Raw genomic sequence first — 9,560 nt, 5'->3', positions numbered from 1 at the left:
TCAAAATTCTGTATACTTATCGAACCCACTCACAAAGTCTCACTAGATTCGGTGAGAAACGCGACCTGTAAAGGAGAACATCCAAACACACGAAAGATTTTTTCCCAAGTTGTCAGGGGTCATCAACATATTACGCAACAGTTGTCATGACAAATGTGACAGTACGTACAAGCTTTTTCCTATCTACGTACAAAAATGTGTGAAGCCAAAGGGGGCGGGGGGTTGGGAGGGTGCTGGTCCAAAAAATCGAAACTGTACGTGTGATGTAATAAAGGACAACCCCGAACGGACACCTTCACTTTTGCTTAGCTGTTTAAAGGTAAGCTGCGGTCCGCCGCATGCAGCCGACGCATTCTTAATTAAGACGAACAAACAGATTCATTACGAACAATAATTAAAGTCGGCGCTACATATTCCTCGTTCACGATGTTTTGCATTTTAATGACATTTTGTTTAATTTAAGTTGAAGACGACGGGAATGGGGGTTCTTGAGAATGTGTATTATTATGTTATGAGGTTTGTTAAACTTGATATAGAGATGTCAAGTTGAATAATTATACGGAAGCTCAGGAATAGGGACCGTGCATAGGGACCCTACAGAGGGGGCAGCACAAGAGCCCTGTTAATTGGCGCGAAGTATAAATGTCTAGTTTAAGCTTCCAATGTAGCCCACAAGATGGAAGAACCTACACAGAAGAAAACGTACGTGAATTGTAGAGGGCTCTGGCTTTGGCATTAAGTGTAAATGTACAGTTTGTCTCCGATTCAGGTCAAAAGATGGCAGACCCTCCAACGCAGACTGTCCTTATACAGCAATGGTAACTTTTAATAAATAATTTTTAAGAAAAAATAACCGACTTCAATGAGGGAGACCGGGTGAAAGAAAGATGATTGTTGATTTTGGATTTCATACAATGAAATTAAAAAGACAGCTACTTACGCCTAATTATGTAGAAAAGGAGGTAATTTTTTTTTTGTCACTACACCCATCTTGACACATTTCAGATCTGCCCTATGGTTGACTGGTAAGATACTCGTAATAGGGTATTCTACTGTATTTAAAATAAATTATTTCACACCATGTATGAAATAAAGCACCAGATAATTATTAGAAAAACATAGATAGCAGTTATTTTTAAACACAAGTTCTATATAATAAATAGGATAGAAATATAAAAAAGTAGGTCACTTGACCGTGACGTCATTGTGTAATGTTTCATATGAATTTGTTAATATGCTTGATTTGTTGATGAAAATTCAAAAATCACCATATGTATGCCTTTCACATTTGAAGAGTTCCCTCGGTTCCTCATGGATCCCATCATCAGAACTGAGTTTTAACAAAAACGGGACCAATCTGAACATATATACAAATTCATTAAGAAAAATTTTTTAAAAAAATAATGAAGTAACACACATAAAAAAAACATACAACCGTATTGATTACCTCCTCCTTTTGAAATCTTGAAGTCGGTTAAAAAAAAGTAGTTAATTTAACAAGTTGAATCCTACCGACCTAATGCTAATAGGTAAGTACCTACTAATTACTTCCAATGACATTTAAATCAGTACTTAATGGAACAGATTTGTTTTTGTTATGGTTAAAACAAAACAAATTCAATTCTATTACCCGGGTTCGACTCTTGGTACAGGCATTTATTTGTGTGTTTATAATGCCTCTTATGACATGTCAGAATATTATTATAATGATTTAATTTAATTTTGTTGGATATTTAAACTGTGTTGATTATTGAACTGTATTTTTCAGAGTGTCAGAATATTATATTATTACACATTTTACATGTCAAAAAGGTAATATATATAATTAGATTAGTGTCAATTGAAGTGAGTACAATTTATTAAGATAATAATTATCAAATTCAATTAAATAAAATAAAACAATACAAAAAACAATCAATACAAATGAGATATCCAATAAATTAAATTAAATTAAAATTAAATCATTATTATAGAATATGAATACAAAACCGCCTGGATCTGTGACTGAACGACCTGACTTTAACCTACATTATTTGATCATGTAATGTTTTCATCTACCTGCCCTCAACTGGCTTAGGCAGCCATTTGAGGGTAGATTTTGTTAACTTTTATTTAAATACCTTAAACAATTTTTTTATAGTTAGAACTAATTTTATTGTTCCATGACATAGCCGTCAAATGTGCTCAAATCACAAACGCCTTTATCTATGAATAACGCCTTCCATTCACGGGCCGACCGCTTATTAATAAGCCCAATAACGCGCGTATTGTGGGCTTGCTGGATTTATCGCACTTGTTGGGAAACGGGTTTGAGGATGGGACTTACACCGTGACGTAATGACTCGTCGGCGTCATTGGCTCGTTGGGTGGACGACATTCGGAAGATTGCGGGTCACTTCTGGATGAGATTAGCTTAGCAGCGGTATCATGGCCGCATTTTATCACCTGTCATGTCATGCGTTACTTTCGCAATTACTTTTTAGAACGTGACAGGCATGGTGACAAATGATAAAGAGCCGACCATCATAGCACTACAGAGCCGGGACAAGGTGGCGCGACGCAAAGTAAGGCCTATGACAAATAATGAAATCTGTAATTTTGCGTACCAAAAGTGGGCCTTAACTCTTTGTGATATGGTTTATAAATTATCAGTGTGGACGATGGTAAATTGTAGAATATCAGGATTATAGATAGGTACTTAGTAAAAATACACATGTTAGACATACACTTCGAACATGTGTGTAGAAGAGTATTTTACATTGCATAGCCAAATACAGCCATACCTAAAGGCCGCTTCTAACTATTCATATCACAAACAAATAATACTCAATATACTCATCGTGGTTGTATGGAGATTATGTTATGTCTAAGGACTCTAAGGCTCATAAAGCCTAATTTAAGATTCAGACAGCCTTAATACGCTGGTTCCTAGAAACACTCATCCTCTCTCACTCACTAATTGTAACTAAATACAATACCAATATTTTTTGTCTCTAAATTATTTTTTGTTATACACTGAAAGATATGTCATATATTAAGCTCTCGAGTGAACCGGGCGTCTTCAGCTTTCGTGATGGAGCTTTAACCTCTAGTCTAAATAGGCTCCGTAACGGCGGTACTAATCCCAATTTATTTTTAGTACACTTAAGTTATCTATTCCAGTTAATTATTTATATATTATAGTATACTCGTAACTACTTAAATAAATCAGATCAAAATCTTTAAAAAAATAATGTGATTTATTCCCTGTATTTTTATTAGTTTCGGTGTAATCCACAGCCGCTAGAGAGGCGGCAAAATTAATAGCGTTATTATTGAAAACCTCACTTCCCACACGCAGGGATCAAAATTCATTGTTTTGCTAAGCGCAGCATACCCCAGAGTTTCGTATCAAAGGACTTGAATGTTTAGCCTTTGTATTGTGCCTCATAATACGAACGGTAATGGAAGGCTTTCTTGGAGGTTTTAAGCGTTATGAATATAATACAACTACGTATAACAACGTCAAGTAATGACAGAAACAGGATTTCTCCGAATGCATTGTTTGGTGAAATGGAAGTGCCGATCAAAAGCTTTATATTTTTTCTCCCGAAAGAAATCTTTTTTCATGCAGGTGTACTGAAGGACAAAGGGCTATTTTTCCCGCGGGAGTTATGGATTTTGAAAAACGAGCTAAAACTACTTATAGGGAGTTATCGCTTTTTTTTAAATATATCACTTATTCAAACAAACCAAGTTGCATAATAGTACATTACGATACAAGTGCGAAATATAGGAAATTCGAAACGAGTGGCGATAAATTAAAACACGACCGAAGGGAGTGTTTTAAATTGACACGAGTTGCGAATTACCTATTCGCACATGTATCGTACAACGTTTTACAGTACATATGGCCCTTTAAATGTTCGACACAGTAACGTAATATGCTAATTTTCGCACTAGTGCGGTAAAGTAGCAGCATATGTACTGTAAATGAGTTTTACTTTTAAAATACTGACGTTTATAATTTAACATTTTTGTTTACGTTTAAAATTATTTAATTTGATTAATTTAACAGCCGTTTAAAATATTTTTACATAATTTTCAATTGTGGCTGAATGCCGAATAGGTCTGTGCCTTTGCTGCCTAATCCGTCAAGAAATTACAAAATGGCGGACGAATATTTAATATGTCGCCGTATTTAAGAATAATTTTGCTTAAAATTTAGTTTTTTCTTCGCAAGTGTGATGAAAAACATTCTGTGTAACTCCGGGGGTAAAAATATTGAAAACTCGGTTCTTTAATTCTCCAGCCTGCGGCTGTCGGGAATTACCACCCTCGTATCCAAAATTTCACTCACCCCCCTCGTTGCACAATGTACTATAACTGTTTTGTAAATTCGGCTTTTTTTGTTAAAAAGTGTTTCTTAAAGGAATATAAGAACTTGACGACTTGTACGTCAGTAGCAAAAGATTACATCAAATAAGACCATTTTGGGCTGTACAGTTTAAAAACTTCTGTTCAAGGACTTGTTTTAAAACAAAACTGTTATATTTAAATTTCGAATAGCTAGGGATGAGGACCAAGACACCATTAGTATTTAGTTTTTAAAATTATTTAATTTAGTTGTTTTAAAAACGAAATAAAAAACAAAAACCTGACTCGTGAAGGATTTGAACCTCCGACCTCCGATAGTAAAGAGCTTAGTTTATCATGAAGTTCGGCGCTCTACCAACTGAGCTAACGAGTCTCTGCATCATGAAGCGAATATCACGATCGTATGGCGCAAAATGACGTCAAAAATATATTGCACAATATGAAGCAAGGATCTCGACATTCATTGCTTAAATAGTGACGTCACACGTACGTAGCATATAGCCCAGTGAGTCCTTAACATCAAAAAACCGTCCAAGTGTGAGTCGAACTCGCACCCCAAGTGTTCCGTACTTCGCACTTCACAATTCATATTTGAGATTCTGACAACTCTAAATGAGTGAACCCCCAAATGTGATCCCTATGCTTAGTTTTTTATTTATTTACGTTACTTGTCCCACTTTGGGACACAGACTTACATAATGTGTGCCAAATATATTCCAAATATTTCGCATCTCGACGAAACAAAGGCGCGTTATCGGAGAGTTACTTTGGTTTTTTGAGCGTTGGACTAGCCCGCGCTTAGGTGCCAATTAGAATTATATGACCTTTTTTTGCAGGTAGTGGCACGCGCGGTTTTACTTACCAATAGACAAAAGCTTCTCCGCTCGGGGCCAGCTTCAAATTGAACAACTATAAAAAAAAAACCTTTTGACTAACTAAGTTAAAATAACTTTTTCATATCCGTAAAAGAGTTCTATCAGATAGTAGGACATTACATTTATTTTTTTCATTTTAAAAATTTAAACATAAATAGTAATGGGACTATATATATATATATATATATATATATATACGTTATCGTTAAGGGGAGAAACTGAAAATAAAAACAAAAATTCTGACTCGTGAAGGATTTGAACCTCCGACCTCCGATAGTATAGAATTGAGTTTATCATGAATTTCGGCGCTCTACCAACTGAGCTAACGAGTCTATGCATCATGGAGTGAATATCATGATAGTATGATTTGCATGGCGCAAACTGACGTCAAAAATGTATTGCACAATATGATGCAAGGATTCTAATAGCGATCGCGCTTAAAACGTGATGGCACTCGGATGAAATAAAAATGAAATATCAACATAATTGTTATCGACGCGTAGGCACCTCAACTCTATAGAGAATATCTAACGTTCGCAAAATAGCAGTAGCCAAGTTCAATATCTGGCAAACTGAGCTTTGCTCGGAAAACATATAAAAACTCAAAGATAACACCTTGCTAGATCGATTTTTCACCCCTGAAAACCCCTATATAGAAAATTTCATCGAAATCGTTAGAGCCGTTTCCGAGATCCTCGAAATATATATTCGAAATAATTAGAATTGCTCGTTTAAAGGTATAAGATAAGATATTTATAATTTTTAATGTCTTCAGGGTGCCTACTATTTACAATAGTTTTCGCTTTTATAATCAGGTACAATAAATATGAGAAATATATAAAATTATTATGTCGAACTTTTGTGCTTTGGTTATCGATGACAGGTTTTTCGATATTTAATTTTGTCAATGTCTCGTTTTTGCTAGAAAAACTTTAGCGATGACACTCAAAATTCAATTCCGAATTTATAACATCCAGATCGTTTTTAGGGTTCCATAGCCAAATGGCAAAAAACGGAACCCTCATAGATTCGTCATGTCCGTCTGTCTGTCCGTTTATGTCACAGCCACTTTTATCCGAAACTGTAAGAACTATACCGTTCAAAATTGGTAAGCAGATGTATTCTATGAACCGCATTAAGATTTTTACACAAAAATAGAAAAATAAACAATAAATATTGGGGGTTCCCCATACTTAGAACTGAAAGTCAAAAAAACTTTTTTCATCAAACCCATACGTGTGGGGTATATATGGATAGGTCTTCAAAAATTATATTGAGGTTTATAATATAATTTTTTTCTACACTGAATAGTTTGCGCGAGAGACACTTCCAAAGTGGAAAAATGTGTGTCCCTCCCCTGTAACTTCTAAAATAACAGAATGAAAAAACAAAAAAAAAATGATATACATTACCATGCAAACTTCCACCGAAAATTGGTTTGAACGAGATCTAGTTAGTAGTTTTTTTTTAATACGTCATAAATGGTACGGAACCCTTCATGGGCGAGTCCGACTCGCACTTGACCGCTTTTTTCGTTGATACGCAAGTTAACCTTCTGTAGCCGTACGAGTTGACAGTTGATGTTTTCATTAGGAACTGTGTAAACTCGATCGCAGTCCAACTCGCTCGCACTAATATATTGGTGCGATAGGGACAATGCGATCGAGTTCACGCAGTGGCTAACGTAAATGTCAACTGGCAAGCCGTGCTGGTACTCGAGGGAGTAAATCGTGACGTCATACTAACGAAGCACTTAAGCGGCATAACTTTAAAAAAACACCTAGGTATTTCAATATTAATATATTAGGGTTATATGTGATAGACGTGGCTTTCAAAAAGATATAAGGACTAACGCAGAGTAAAAATAAAAAAAACTGACTCGTGAAGGATTTGAACCTCCGACCTCCGATAGTAGAGTCAATATTGGGAATTCGGCGCTCTACCAACTGAGCTAACGAGTCTATGCACCACGCAGCGAATATCACGATCTTGTGCCGCAAAATGACGTCAAAAATTGCACAACATTTTGCAAGGATTGGAACTTTAACTGCTTGCCATCAGCGGTGGCAGCATGGGTTCATTTTTATCACTGTCACTATGCCCGTGACCTTTGCAGTTACGTATATGTTAGGACGTGACAGGCATGGTGACAAATGATAAAGAGCCGACCACCTTAGCCCTAGTGCTTGCCATCAGCAATGACAATCAAACAGGCTAATTCGCACGTACACTGACATCAGAATTATGTTTGAATCAAGTTATATAGTCTTCATGCGTCTCGCTCTAGCCAATACATGTACGGACAAGTACGAGCGAAATGCTCGATATTTGAATGACATCAGCAAAGAGAATTTGAAAGAAAATTTGCCCAAGAAAACTTTGTAGCTGCAGTAAATTTACTGCCATCTTTCGACACATGATTAAAACTTTAAGAACGCCATTTGACTTTGACCCTTATTATTTCACTGAAATGTGTTAAAATTGTTAAATATCAAAAAGTGGCGGCATCGTTTCGAGCTATGGCGCCACAACCTTCACCCGATGCCCGGTAAGATGGCGCCACATTTTGATGATATGGCGCCATCTTGTCGAAAGATCTTAGTAAATTTTCTTTAACAATCTATTTGAAATTCTTTTTCACATTAGTTAGGTATTATTCTGATATCAGTAGATACGTTCGGATTGGCGTGAAAATTCAATTCACTTAGAAAGTTAAAGTAGTTTTCTCTGGCAAACCTAACCCCTTAGGCGTGACGTCACACTCACGAAGAACCTACAACGGCATAAGTCCTAAAGGTAAAAATAATTAATGAAAACATATCTAGATATTTGGATATTCATCATCATCATCATCTCCTAACCGTTTTCGACCGCCGAGAGCGTCGCTGGTGCGTTCTCAGGTGACAGATGTAGCCAATTTGCGCAGTAAATGTGCGACCACACTCTCTGCAAGACAGTACCCCTCCGACATAACTGTAAAGTATGGTCACAGGTGGTCTGGCCTTCAGCTCGTCGCGCTTAGCGTCGAGTTCTGTGCACCACCTAGCTTCAAACTGACGCACCTACGTCTGCAAAATATGCCTCCAGCGTGGACGTGGATCCATATTAATACATTGAGATAACAAAACAACGCAGCTGATATCCCAGTACCTATTGTGAAACTTAATACACATTAGCAAAATGTAATTCCGATTACCCTAATTGTAATTACTCGAGTCGCGTTATGTGTTGTGATTGTCACACATATGTATTATGTACAAGCACTTACGTAAATAGGATATATATGTATACTTGTATAGCGATAGAACAATCTTCTATCGTCCCAATTGCTTATAATATTCCTCTGCGGATTACTGAGTAAACCGTGATGTCCTCTATTTTGATACGGAAACTTAAATCATGAGCGACAAGCGTTTGATAGCAAATCGACCACTTATATATAAACTTACAAAAAGTGCGTACACCTAAGATACCAGTATATATATGTTTACTTAGTTTAGGTATTGTTATCGAATTTCCATTAACAACAGAAAATACACATCTGTTTGGTATTTAAGTTTATATATGTGCCTTTTCTTATTTTGAGCTGAATTTATGATTGTAGTATTAAAAAATATATATATTATAGGACATTATTACACAAATTGACTAAAGTCCAACAGTAAGCTCAATAAGACTTGTGTTCTGGGTACATAGACAACGATATATATAGTATATAAATATTTATAAAATACTTAAATACATAGAAAACACCCATGACTCAGGAACAAATATTCGTGCTCATCACACGAATAAATGCCCTTACCAGGATTTGAACCCGGAACCATAGGCTTCATAGGCAGGGCCACTATCCAGTAGGCCAAACCGGTCGTCAACACAAATATACATTGTATAACAACCATTGTAAAAATCAATCAGCATGAATTTAGATTTTTGATGCTTTTGGGGTCGATGATCCCGATTGTCAAAAAGGTGTTAAGATTGACATAATAAACCAATTTCCCAATGGTAATAACCACAAAATCGCAAAAATAAATTTAACGTATTCCCTCGAAGCCCCGAAGTAAATGAAATGTATGGGCTTAGGAGTATTTTTTTACGATATTCATATCCGTCCCGTGGGAAACCTTGTTCAGTATGACCATCTTAACACATTTTTAACATTGATGTTCACGACTCCAAAATCACTCAGTATTTCCTTTTTTTCGTCACAATATAGTTATTTCATGATAGCAATGGTAGTTACTCGTATTATATGATGATTTAATGGTAGCGTCGGATTACCCGAAGCAGAGGCAAACCAAAAAGGAGATAGCGAGAAAACCTGCA

At 36.1% G+C, this 9,560-nt stretch overlaps 2 non-coding genes across 2 annotated transcripts; both read right to left on the bottom strand.

Moving 5' to 3' along the window:
- Window positions 1–5,471: 5,471 nt before the first annotated feature.
- On the bottom strand, window positions 5,472–5,563 carry Trnam-cau (transfer RNA methionine (anticodon CAU)). The gene is given in 2 exon segments: window positions 5,472–5,508; window positions 5,526–5,563. It is a non-coding gene; the product is annotated as a tRNA-Met (tRNA).
- A 1,543-nt stretch (window positions 5,564–7,106) lies between these two features.
- Trnag-ccc (transfer RNA glycine (anticodon CCC)) lies at window positions 7,107–7,192 on the bottom strand. Its single transcript is given in 2 exon segments — window positions 7,107–7,143; window positions 7,156–7,192. It is a non-coding gene; the product is annotated as a tRNA-Gly (tRNA).
- Window positions 7,193–9,560: the final 2,368 nt, after the last annotated feature.

Source organism: Cydia pomonella, chromosome 5, assembly GCF_033807575.1.
Source record: "Cydia pomonella isolate Wapato2018A chromosome 5, ilCydPomo1, whole genome shotgun sequence".
NCBI classification, from domain to species: Eukaryota; Metazoa; Arthropoda; class Insecta; order Lepidoptera; family Tortricidae; genus Cydia; species Cydia pomonella.
Note: the sequence above shows the minus strand (reverse complement) of the source record. Positions and strands in the feature narration are given on the sequence as shown.